Here is a 13,561-nt window from a genome sequence, read left to right as displayed (position 1 = left end):
ACTCCTGAGTGTATACTCCCAAAAAACTAAAACACTAATTTGAAAAGCTACATGTATCCCAACGTTCAGTGAAGCTGTATTTACAATAGCCAAGACATGGGAGCAACCCAAATATCCATCACCAGATGAATGGATGCAGAAGATGGGGTATATATACCCAGTGGAATATTACTTGGCCATAAGAAAGAATAAAATAATGCCACTTGCAACAACATGGATGGACCTGGCGAGTACCATACTAAGTGAACTAAGTCAGACAGAGAAAGACAAATATTATATGATATCACTTAAATGTGAAATCTAAAAAAATGAAACAAATGAGCTTATTGGCAAAACAGAAACAGACCCACAAAGAAGACAGACATGATTACCAAAGAGGAAGGGGGAGCAGGGATAAAACAGGAGTTTTGGACTAATATACACACATTACTATACATAAAATAGATAACTAATAAGGATTTACTGCATCAGTTCAGTTAGTTCAGTCGCTCAGTCGTGTCTGACTCTTTGCGACCCCATGAATCGCAGCACGCCAGGCCTCCCTGTCCATCACAACCTCCCGGAGTTTACTCAAACTCATGCCTATCGAGTTGATGATGCCACCCAGCCATCTCATCCTCTGTCGTCCCCTTCTCCTCCTGCCCCCAATCCCTCCCAGCATCAGGGTCTTTTCCAACGAGTCAATTCTTTGCATGAGGTGGCCAAAGTATTGGAGTTTCAGCTTCAGCACCAGTCCTTCCAATGAACACCCAGGACTGATTTCCTTTAGGATGGACTGGTCGGATCTCCTTGTAGTCCATAAAATATACTCAATATTTTCTAATAATCTATAAGGAAAAAGCTGTATATACCTGAACATAAGTGTAAAACTTTTGAAAACTTTAAAGTACTACAGAATATAAAGAATCTTTCATTCAATTTAAGAAAAAGAGAATATGAACAGAGTTCCCCCTGAGAGGACAACCCCTCAAATCTGCACTCTGGGCTGATAACAGGGGCTGAGTTCACGTTATACTTACAAAAGGAAACCCTTAGCCAAGAAACTAAAACTAAAGATGAGTTCTGTTAGAAAAAGACAGAGCTGATCATAAAGCTGTTTACACCATGCAAGAAACATGCAGGATTGCCACGGAAGATCAGGCCCACAAGAGTGTTCACAAATGAAAGAAAACAACACAAAACCCCAAACCCTAAAACCAATAAAAATAGCTCACAGAGTCAGCAAAAAAAACAAAATATCATATCTTAGATCTGAAAGAGAGTTCAAAGTAACAATCAGGGAAATTCAGGAAAATAAAATCTAAAGCATGGACAGAAGACAACAAAAAGTAGAATTTCTAGATACGAAAAACATTTGTTAAAATTTTTTAAAAAACTCAATAGTCAACAAACAGTGGATCAGACAGAGAGGAAGAGTTACTGAATTGAAGATAAGTCTGAGGAAGTCACTCAGAATGCATCACAAAGATAAAGAGATAAAAAAAATGTAAGAACAGACACAAAGGATGGATTGAGAAGCTCAATATTCACAAAAGGAAGATTTGGAAGATGAAGGAGGTCAGATTTGGTACAGTTCCCCGAGTCCAAGTTGGATAAATTAAATATATCCACAAAAAGACTTGTATAAGTATATTCATAACAGCTTTATTCAGAATAGTCTCAAACTGGAAACAGCCCAAGTGGTACATCCATCCAATGCAATGTTAATCAAGAATAAAAAGGAACTTATTACTAATACATGCAACCTGGATGAATCTCAAAAATAACCTTAGGCTGAGTGAAAGAAGACAGATATAAAAGAGATACTGTACAGCTCCATTTATATATAAAGAACATCTATTTATATATATATTTAGAACAGCTAAAACTAATCTATGGTAGAAAAAAAATCTGAACAATAGTTGCCTCTAGAGAGGTGGGTGCAGGGAAGAGACACTGACGCTGTGCACTGAATGATAAAAAGGAGCCAGTTATGCCAAATTCCAGGGAAAAGCCTTTCAGATACGAAGGAAATTTCTGGAATTGTGGTCAAGTTCCATATGTTGATGGAGCTGTGGGTTACACAAGTGTATGCAATTTTTTAAATCTAGGGATATTTCTGATTTTTCTCCTGTTGGCTTGACTTATGAATTAATAATGACTGCTCATTCATTCACTGTTTATCTTTCCCACCAGATTGTAAACCCCATGAAAATAGGGACCTCAAATGCTTCTTCACCTTAACTGGCTTCTTCCTTTATATATAACTATCTCCAGCAACTAGCACAGAGCTGATAACAATAAATATTTACTGAACGGATAAAATAATTCAAGGCATTATATGCTAACATTTTATGATAGATATTTCTAATTCAATTATCAGACTACAAAACTGTTTATTCACACGAAACTAAAAAAAAATGTTTTCCCTTATTGAGCTATGATACTATGAACAAGCAGTATGGTTCAACACTGGGCCAGGAGTGAGAAAAATAAAATCTTGGGTTATAAATGGAATGTCTGTTTCCCTCTGAAATTCATGAAGAAATCTCAAATTCTAACTTATGGTGTTAGGAAGTGGGGCCTTTGGAAGGGAATTAGGATCAGATGAGGTCATGAGGGTGGAGCCCTAGTGAATGGGATTAGTGCCCCGAAAAAGTCACAAGAGACCTTGTTTCTCTCTGATGTCTGCCACTAAGGATACAATAAGAAGTTGTTAGCAGCCTGCAGCCCAGAAGAAAATGTCCATCAAGACTCAACCACGCTGGCAATCTGATCTTGGACTTCCAGACTCCAGAACTGTTAGAACTGGTGTCTCTAAGCCACCCAGTCTGTGGTATTCTATACATACACACTAAGACACCTCGCTAAGGACTGGCTCTGGGATCCAAAGCTTTCGATGCTTCACCATCTTCAGTGACAAAGGATCTGCCATTATTTTTTTTTTAAACTGTATTAAAAATTATATAAAATAATTGCATAAAATAACTGTTATAAAACTGATAATGGTGGTTACTTAAGGCACTAGGGTTATAAATAGTTCTGATCAAATTCTGTACAAGTATGTATATATTCATAATTTTGTTGTTGTTGTTGCTTTAGTCCCTAAATCACGTCCAACTCTTTTCTGACTCCAATTAGAAACACGTTTTTTTAAGTGGTGCTTTTTAGAGATGGGCTTCCCTGGTGGCTCAGACTGCAAAAAAAAAAAATCTGCCCGCAAAGTAGGAGACCTGGGTTCAATCTCTGAGTTGGGAAGATCCTCTGGAGAAGGGCATGGCAACCCACACCAGTATTCTGGCCTGGAGAATTCCATGGACAGAGGAGACTGTCAGGCTACAGTCCACAGCATTGCAAAGAGTTGGACATGACTGAGTGACTAACACTTCATTTTCACTTTTTGAGACAGCCAAAGTAAGTTTCCCACTTAACACTTAAGACTCATGATTATATTCCTGAAAGAAATCTCATTTTAATGCATTAAATAGTAAGTTAAAATGTTCAGAGAGTAGCGTAAGATAGAGGATGAAAACATAAGCCCCAGAGTCAAACACCCTGGGCCTCTGCCACTTGCTAGCTATATTGCTGTTGCTTCAGTTACTCAGTTGTGTCTGACTCTTTTGTGATCCCATGGACTGCCAGACTCCTCTGTACAAGGGATTTTTCAGGCAAGAATACTGGAGTAGGTTGCTGTTTCCTTCTCCAAGGGATCTTTCCGACCCAGGGATTAAACCCTCGCCTCCTGCATTAGCAGGCGGATTCTTGACCACTGAGCCACCATGTAAAGCCCTGGTGGCTACATAAACTTGGGCAACTTACTGAATTTCTCTAAGTCTCAGTTTCCTAATCAGTAAAATGAGAAGGATAGTACCTACCATGTAGGATTATTGTAAGGCTTAAGTAAGATGATGAAATAGCTTGACTTAGCATATTGGCTAGCACTTTAGAGTTCAATAAATGTTAAATATGACTACTACTGGGTTCTATAAACCACAGTAGTCTTATTAAAGGGAAACAAAGAACTATAGAGTTAAAATTTAAAAGCCAAATTCAGCTCTCACACAGTTCAAGGTTTCTTTCTTTCATAATCCTGACAGATCATGACCTGATCTCTACCTGAATACTTCCAGACACAGAGTTTTTGTTGAAACGTTCTTGCATTCTGTAAAAGTTCCCTACATAGAATTTTTTCTCTTTGATGTTCAGTCTGGCCTCTGAAATGACAGAAGTGTTTACTCTTTCCTAAGAGCTTGTGAAATATGTGAAGACAGCTCTTACGACTTCCCTTGGTACATTCTACTTAATCCAATCAGTCTTCCTGTGACCTAGTTTACAGACCACTCGCCATTATGGCTAGATCCTTCTGAACAGCTCCAAACTTGCCAATGTATCTCTTAAAATGTAGCGCCCACGCCTGTATTCAATACTTGAGACATGGTCTAACTGGTGTAGACTACATTGGTACTATTACTTCCCAGGCTCTGGACCCTATATTTTATTTATGCTGGATGAAATGATAGGTGTTTGAACAGTAGAATCACACTGATGATTCATACAGAGTTTGTGGTAAATAAAATTCACTGAAATCATATTGAATTCTTCATTTTATATACTTGTATATTTTGCACCTAAACCCAAAATTTTACATTTATTTCGTCTAAATTTCTTCTTGTATGTTTCAACCAAACATTTTATCCTTTGCGATTAATTTGGATTTTTTTAAAAAATATTTGTTCATTTATTTATTGCACAAGGGCTTTCTCTAGTTGTTGAGAGTAGGGGGAGAGTGGGAGCTGCTCTCTAGTTGCGGTGCACAGGCTTCTCATTTTGATGGACTCTCTTGTTGTGGAGCACAGGCTCTAGGGCAAGCAGGCTTCAGTAGTTGTGGTCCGCTGACTTAGCTGCCTCAGGGCAACTGGGATCTTCCTGAAGCAGGGATCAAACCCGTGTCCCCTGCATTGGTAGGTGGATTCTTAACCACTTATCCAACAGGGAAGCCCCTCAATTTACATCTTGATTGTGCCTTCCCTCCCAACTTACAAGTTTTTGTACAGAAAAATGAATTTCTGTTTTCCGGGAAAATAACATCTTCTAACATGTGTTTTTATTCATTCATCTTTCAAATTTATTTTTGTATTTCACACTACCTTCATGGTTAATAACACTAAAAATCAGGTTATGTTAAAGCGGAATACTTAAAAAAACAAACAAACAAACAGAGCATTATTGATTTGCTTCCATTGAGAAGGGCTCCCTCAGACCTGGAATTCCCAAGCAGCCAGGTTCCCACTTATTTACCATGACGTAGCCTGTGAAAAAGAAAATCCTAATAGGGAAATTGAAGGAGCAATGAAGGAACTCTTGGCAATATTCAAAACAGTTATTAATTCATTTTTTAAATTAATTCACTTTTATATGGAGAAATTTTGTGGGGTATTTTTCCCCCCAGTCAAGGGATTCATTCAGTAAACATGTACACAACTCTTTCAATAAACCAAACACTGTGCCAGGCTCTGGGTAAAAAGAGTTAAAAGGCCAATCTGCTTTCAAAAATCCAGGATTCAGAAAAGGAGAAATGGGTGTACTGAACAATCTGCAATATAGTGAAGTAACGCAAACCACAGAAGCACACGCAAGTACAGGATGGCCAAGAGGAGGCGTGGGAATTATTAAGAGAAACACTCGCTGAGAGGGGTGAGCTCTGAGACTGGTACTGGTGTTAAAAAATGAGCAAACCAGGGACTTCCCTGGGGGTCCAGTGGTTAAGAATACACCTTCCAATCCCTGGTCAAGGAACTCAGACCCCACATGCCTCAGGGCAACTAAGCCCTCATGCCCGACTAGAGAAGTCTGCATGCTGCGACGAAGACCCAGCACAGCCAAAAATAATAATAATAAATCAATACATTTTAAAAATTAAAAAAAAATTTTTTTAATGAGCAAGCATTCTCTAGGTGCACCAGGCAAAAGAAGGTCACTCCAGGCAGAGGGAACAACTGCACGTGCAAAGATATGAAAGGCACGAAGCATCGTGGTACAAGTGGAAAAGCTCAAGCCAATTTAACACGTACCATAAGTGCAAAATTCTGAGTTCTAAAGACTGACAAAAAATAAATAAATAAAAACTATCTTATTGATAATTTCCATATTGATTTTTTAAAATATTTATTTTTGGCTGTGCTGGGTCTAAGCTGCTGCACGGGCTTTTCTCTAGCTGTGTCGAGCAGGGGCTACTCTTCAATGCAGTGCGAGGGTTTCACATGCTGGTGGCTTCTCGTGTTGTGGAGTACAGGTTCTAGGGCACTTGGGCTTCAGTAGTTGCAGCTCCTGGGTTCCAGAGCGCAGGATCCAAAGTTGTGGCCCACGCGCCTAGCTGCTCTGCAGCACGTGGGATCTTCCCGGGCCAGGGATCGAACTCGTGTCTCCTGCACTGGCAAGTGGATTGATTCTTCACCACTGAGCCACCAGGGAAGCCCTTCCATATTGATTTTTAAGGTGACCTTTTATGTCATTGTAGTAAAACATACATAACACAAAATTTACATTTTAACATTTTTAAGAGTATCATTCAGTGGCATAACTGCATCCACAAGGTTATGCAATCACCACCACTATCCATTTCTTTATTTTTTTTTTAATATTTATTTATTTGGCTGTGTCGGGTCTTAGCTGTGGCGCACAGGCTTAGTGGCCCAGCAGCTTGTGGGATCTTAGTTCCCCCACCAGGGATAAAACCTGTGTCCCCTGCATTGGCAGTCAGATTCCCAACCACTGAGCCACCAGGGAAGTCCCATCCCTATTCATTTCTAGAACTACTTCATCATCCCAAACAAACTCTGTACTGTTAAACAGTAACTTCCCATTCTTCCCTCCCCAACCCTCGGTAAACTCTATTATAATTCCTACCTCAAGTAATTCCATACTGAGATTTTATATCTCACGTTGAAATGATATTTTGGATCTACTGGGTTAAACAAAACCTGTTAAAATTAAGTTCACCTGTTTATTTTTATACTCTTACTGTGGCTAGTAGAAAGCTTAAATTATGTATGGGGCTCACATGATATTTCAGCTGGTCAGCACTGTGCTAGAGCATAACGTATAAGTAAGGACACAGAGAGGAATGATGCTAGAAGGAGGAGATACAGGTCAAGTCATGAGAAGCCCTATATTACCTGATAAGATAAAACCTTACAGGTAATGGGAAGCGAATAACAGACTTAGGAGCGAAGTGACAAGCTCAGGCTCATATTTCAAAGAACACTATGGTCACTGTGTGTGTGCTAGATTGGATGAGGGCAAGGCTAGAGGCAGGCAGACCCATTAGATTAAGACTCACAATAGCAGAGCCAAGATGAGAAGATTCAAATCAGGGCAGAACAAGGCAGAATGGAAAAGAACACCAGTTCCTAACAGAACACTGGCGTCAGAATAACCCGGATTAGTAAACAAGTCACAACTCTTAAACTTAGAATTTTGAAAGTGTGATGAATAGAAAACTAATAGCTTCCCAAACCCATTATAAAAATATGAAGAAAATCTCATTCATAATAGAAATATACACTGTTTTAAAACTACAAGCCACATGTTTTTAAACAAACACACACACACAAACATAAGTATAAACTCAACAAGAAATATGTAAGATCAACTGAACTGATCTGAACTGAATACGAAGAAACAAAGAAAACCTTACTGAAGTTATAGAATAAGACTGGAAAAGCAGGGATAGAACAGGTGTCACTTAGAGAGCACATTATTAAGTGCCAGGCTCTTTACACACATATGCCTGTATATTTATGAATACATTACTCATCTAATCCTTTTAACAATCCTCTACAGAAGGTACTATAATTACTGTATTTCTCCATTAATAAAGAAGAGAAGATGTTTTACAGAAATATTCCAAATGTGCTCTAGAGCCCACACGCCACAACTAGAGAAGCCTGCATGCTGTAATGAAGACCCAACGCAGCCAAAATAAAAAAAATAATTAATGTTGAAAAAAGAAATACTCAGAATAATGTAAATTAAATGCAAACTTAATTTAAAAAAATTTTTTTAATGAATTGACTATCAAGAAAGTGAAAAAAAGCCACAGGATGGGAGAAAATATATTTGCATCATCTATCTCATGAGGGTGTGTATCTAGAAGATATAAAAAACTATTACAATTCAATAAAAAAAAGAACAACCAATTTAAAACAGGCAAAGATATGAATAGACATTTCTTCAAAGAACATATACAAATGGCCAATAAACACGTGAAAAGATGCTCAACATCATTAGCTATTAGGGAAATGCAAATCAAAACCACAATGAGATACTACTTCACACCCACCTAGGATGGCTTTAATTAAAGGACAGCTAATAAGTGCTGGCAATAATGCGGAGAAATTAGAATCCTCATATACTGTTGATGTTGACATAAAATGGTACAGCTGTTTGTAAAATAATCTGGCAGTTGCTCAAATGATTAAACATAGAGTTGCTATATGACCCAGCAATTCCACTTCTAGGTATATATCCAAGAGGAATGAAAACACACGTCCACACAACAGTTCATAGCAGCACTATTCATAATAGCCAAAAGTGGAAACAACTCAAATGTCCATCAGCTGATGAACAGATAAATAAAATGGGGTAGATCCATAATGTTATGTGATTCCCCCAAAAGATATGTTAATATCCTAACTCCCACTATCTATGAACGTGACTTTATTTGGAAATGGCCTCTGCATACTTAATTAAATTAAAACAGGGTCCTGCTAGAGTGGAGTGCCTTTAATTCAATAACTGGTGTCCTTATATGAAGGGGAGAAAAGACTGATACAGATTTTCACAAAGAGAATTACAACATGAAGATAGACACGCTGGGATGAAGGCCAGGCGAAGGCAGAGGCAGAAGTTGGGAGTTATGCAGCTGCAAGCCAAGGAATGCCAAACAATGCCAAGGACTGCTGGCAACGTCAGAAGCTAGAAAGAGGCAGGAAAGGATTCCCCCGTAGAGACCTGAGAGAATGCATTCCTGCTGACAACTTGATTTTGGACTTTATAGCCTCCAAGGCTGTGAGAGAATACATCTGTTATTTTAAGCCATCCAGTTTTCGTTACTTCGATACTGTAGCCCTAGGAAACAAATACACCACAGAATGGAATTTTATTCAGAGATAAAAAGGAATGGGTACTGATACACGATGCAACATGTATGAACCTTGAAAACAGTATACCAAGTGAAAGAAGCCCATCACAAAATCGTGCAAAAACTGTACAATTCCATTTACACAAAATACTTAGATCTATAAAGGCAGAAAGATTAGTGACTGTCTAGGGCTAGGGCTAGCAACTTCCCTGATGGCTCAGACAGTAAACAATCTGCCAGCAATGCAGAAGACCTGGGTTCGATCCCTGGGTCAGGAAGATCCCCTGGAGGAGGAAATGTCAACCCACTCCAGTATTCTTGTCTGGAGAATCCCATGGACAGAGGAACCCGGCAGGCTAGAGTCCATTCAAAGAGTCAGACATGACGGAAGTGACTTAGCATGCACAGAGCTAGGATATTGGGGAATGGGTATTGATAATAGGTATGGGCTCCTTTGGGCTTCCCAGGTGAGTCAGTGGTAAAGAATCCACCTGCGATGCAGGAGCTGCAGAAGACACGGGTTCGATCCCTGGGTGGGAAAGATCCCTGGAGAAGGGAATAGCAACCCACTCCAATATTCTTTTTTTTTTTTTATTGATCCAGTGTGGTTACTTTTATTTTTTTATTTTTTTAATTTTTTTCATTTATTTTTATTAGTTGGAGGCTAATTACTTTACAATATTGTAGTGGTTTTTGTCATACATTGACATGAATCAGCCATGAATTTACATGTATTCCCCATCCCGATCCCCCCTCCCACCTCCCTCTCTACCCGATCCCTCTGGGTCTTCCCAGTGCACCAGCCCTGAGCACTTGTCTCATGCATCCAACCTGGGCTGGTGATCTATCACTCCAATATTCTTGCCAGGATAATCCCATGGACAGAGGAGCCTGGCAGGCTAGAGTCCATTCAAAGAGTCGGACATGACTGAAAGCAACTGTCTTTGGGGGATGATAACGATGTCCAAAAATTAGGCTGTAGATACTTCCCTGGTGGTCCAGTAGCTAACACTCTGCACTCTCAATGCAGGGGGCCAGGGTTTGATCCCTGGTCGGGGAACCAGATCCCACATGCTGCGATTAAGTCTGGCACAGCCAAATAAATAAACTTTTAAAAATAAAATAGAATTAGGTTATAGCAACGACTGCTTAACTGGAAATATACTAAAAAATCACTGAACTGTGTACTTTAAAAAAAACAAATTATGTGAATTACATTTCAATAAAGCCATCTTATTTTTTAAATGCAATTATTTTTGTATTAATTTTTATTGGAGTACAGGTACTTTACAATGTGTTAGTTTCCTGTTGCAGAGCAAAGTGTATCAGTCATATGTATACATATGCCTAGTCTTTCTTAGATTTCCTTTCTATTTTGTTGCAATCACCAAGTCGTGTCTGACTTTTTTAAGACCCCATGAACTGTAGCCCACCAGGCTCCTCTGTCCATGCGACGTCACAGGCAAGAATACACTGGAGTGGGTAGCCATTTCCTTCTCCAGGGGATCTTCCCAGTCCAAGAATCAAACCCATGTCTCCTGCATTGGCAGGCAGATTCTTTACCACTGAGCCACCTCTTCCCATTTAGGACACCACAATAAACTCACTTAAAAAAAGAAAAAAACTACTTGACCAGCTGATTCTAAAATTAATCTGGGAAAGAAACTGTAAGACTACCCCCAAAACACTGATTAAATAATGAGTACGTGAGCTGATAAAGGATGACTTTCAATAAGATAACAATAAAAATAATCATGAGGGACTACTTACCCTACTAGATACCAAAGTATAATATATATTTAATGTAGAATGCTATGGTATTGGCCCAACAAAATAGAAAATTAGGACATAGGAAAGAAGAACATACAGAAAAGACACTGGGTGAGACATTAGTACATGATAAATGTGGTATTTTAGATTAATGGGTCAAGAATGGACTGATATTCAGAGCAACATTGCTTGGAAAACAAGAAAAAGGCACACACCATTCCCTCTCTCTTTCTCTCTGACACACACACAAAGGAATTAGAGAAAAACTCTAACATATAACAACTTACAGGAGAAAACATGGTGGTGAGAGAAAACGCGGCCTCAAGGTAGAACAAGGTTTTTCAACCTCAGCACTACTGACATTTTAGGCCAGAAAAATTCTTTGCTTAAGGGCTTTCCTGGGCACTGTAGGGTGTTTGGCAGCATCCCTGGCTTCTAGCCACTGGACGACAACCAAAATACATCTCGTGACATTGCCAAGTGGCTACCAGAAAGCAAAACAGCTCCCATTTGAGAACCACTGGGATTAAGAATGAAAGCCCACTAAATACACAAAGTAAAAGACTGATATATTTAAATGTAAAATTTACAACTTTGATTTTACAAAGATGCCACATGGTTAAGAGATAAGAAACAACTTCAAAATGTTGGGAATAAATATTTCAAACATATATGAATGACAAAAGATTAATATATAAAACATTACCATATAAACCAGACAACCCCAAAGAAGTGAGGCATTTCTCAAAAGAGGAAGGAATACAAATAGCCAACAATCATGAAAAGATGCTCAGTCTCACCAATAACCTGGGAAATACAAATTAAAACACCAAATTAGAGTCATTTCCCACCCATCAGATTGGCAAAAGCAAAAAAGGCTGACACCATCAAATGTTTAAAAGAGCTGGAAAAACAGATATTATTATACACTGCTGGTGGGCAGTTGGCATTAAATATCCACACCCTCCCACCCAGCAATTCCACCTGCAGGTTTCTATCTTTGAGAAACGCTCACTCAAGCTCACAGACGCTGTGGGAGGATGTTCTCTGCCGCACTGTGCCTAAGACGGAAAAACTAAGCAACCTATGGAATTTCACATATTATGGGATCGTAACATGTTCTGGAATTTACAGAGCAAGTAGAACAAATATGGCAGATGTCTACATATTAACAAAGAAAAAGTTCCAAGACCCATTTTTAAGCATAAGAAGTTTAGTTGTTGATGAGGTACAATATGCCACATTGGTAAAAGTTTAACACAAAATTTTACACACGTATCTGTACAAACACATATCAATAAATGTAAACAAAAAGAAATAGAAAAAACATGCCAAACTGATAACAGTTTTTACCTTGGGGCAAAAAATTAAAAAAGAAAAGATGGAGATGGAAAGAGGTCAAAGAGGATCTATTTTGTGTAAATTTTTGACACGACTGTATGCATGGACTACAGCTAAAATAAATATAAAAGAATAAATACATTCTTAAAAAGCAAACTCAACTTGACCAAAATTTGTAATTCCTTCCCTTCTCTTAAATCACTCTTTTTCTCTCAAACTTCGCAACTTTGGAATTACAAAACCTTTCAGTTCAGTTCTACGGTGTAAATATTTTAGCGTTTTCAAGAAATGAGTGTCTAAGGGAGTTTGTGTCCATTAATACATCAAAGGCTTACAAAAGTTTAGGTTTCGTTTATATTTTAACAAGCAGGTATCAATTCTATAATAAATCATCATCACGGTTCTAGCCCTGATCCACACTCCAGGTTTGCGAAAGAAAAAAAGGTGCCTCCCATCAATGTCCACAGCAGCGGGTGTGGTCTGGGAAGAAAGAGGTGGTAACAATGGGGGCGGGCGTAGGTCCCCACGAATCGAGGGGACGAAACTCTTATCTGTGGACGCGTGCAACACGCAGCGCCTAAGGAGCTGTCAGATGTTGCGAGCGGTGCTTCCTTTGTAGCTAACTGGGTCAAGAAGCCAGGAAGGTTTGGTAGGTACTCCTTAAAGAGAGCAGACGCGGGTCCGAGGCGGCGGCCCCGGAAGGCCACCGGGAGCCAGCGATCGAGGTGACATCCCTCGCGGCGCACCTGGGTGCTCAACTCCCCCCGCCACGGGCGAGGAAGGCGGGGAGAGGGGCAGGGCCAAGTCGCTCGGGGACAACGAGGTCCCCGCAATCATTCGCCCCCGCGCACGGTGACATCGCCAGCATCTTGAGCCCTCTCCTCAATCCGCACGGAAAACCGCCTCTACCATTCGCACAAACCCGGAGAAAAGCCTCGCGGGCCGCCGAGGCGAGGTGCGCCGGCTCACTTACCTGCGGCCCTGGACCCGACCCGAACACCTGCGGCACTCCACGCTGAAGATCTGGAACCTCTGTGACCACCTGCGCGCACCCACCCGAATCCTCTAGGACGGAAACCACTTCCGGTTTCGTGACGTAACCCGAGCCGGGGTGTACAAGTGGGCGACGCCATCTTGTACGGAAGCAGCTTGGGCTGCTGGTGCCTTAACCGGTTTCTCCAGTGCTGAACAAAGGCTCTGCTAAAATCGGAAAGGCTTAACACCTTTTCGGATAAGTGCTGCCTTTTTTTTTTCCCCTCGGTGATATTTTTGTTTGTCTTGGTTTTAAGGAAAGAAGCCTCTGGAACGGTCACAAATGCAATGTGGGAT

At 39.9% G+C, this 13,561-nt stretch overlaps 1 protein-coding gene across 2 annotated transcripts in view; it reads right to left on the bottom strand.

Annotated features, from left to right (window-relative positions):
- EXD2 (exonuclease 3'-5' domain containing 2) overlaps nucleotides 1-13,335 on the bottom strand; it is a 50,670-nt gene extending 37,335 nt beyond the window's left edge. The window contains exon 1 of one of the 2 annotated variants that reach the window (XM_043472382.1): nucleotides 13,206-13,335. The gene's annotated coding sequence lies outside the window, so the exon portion shown is untranslated. The remainder of the gene's footprint in view (nucleotides 1-13,205) is intronic. The other variant, XM_043472383.1, reaches the window with a different exon arrangement.
- Nucleotides 13,336-13,561: the final 226 nt, after the last annotated feature.

Source organism: Cervus canadensis, chromosome 6 (genome assembly GCF_019320065.1).
Source record: "Cervus canadensis isolate Bull #8, Minnesota chromosome 6, ASM1932006v1, whole genome shotgun sequence".
In the NCBI taxonomy this organism is placed as follows: Eukaryota; Metazoa; Chordata; class Mammalia; order Artiodactyla; family Cervidae; genus Cervus; species Cervus canadensis.
The sequence above is the reverse complement of the archived record's forward strand: the minus strand, read 5'-3'. Positions and strand labels throughout refer to the sequence as shown.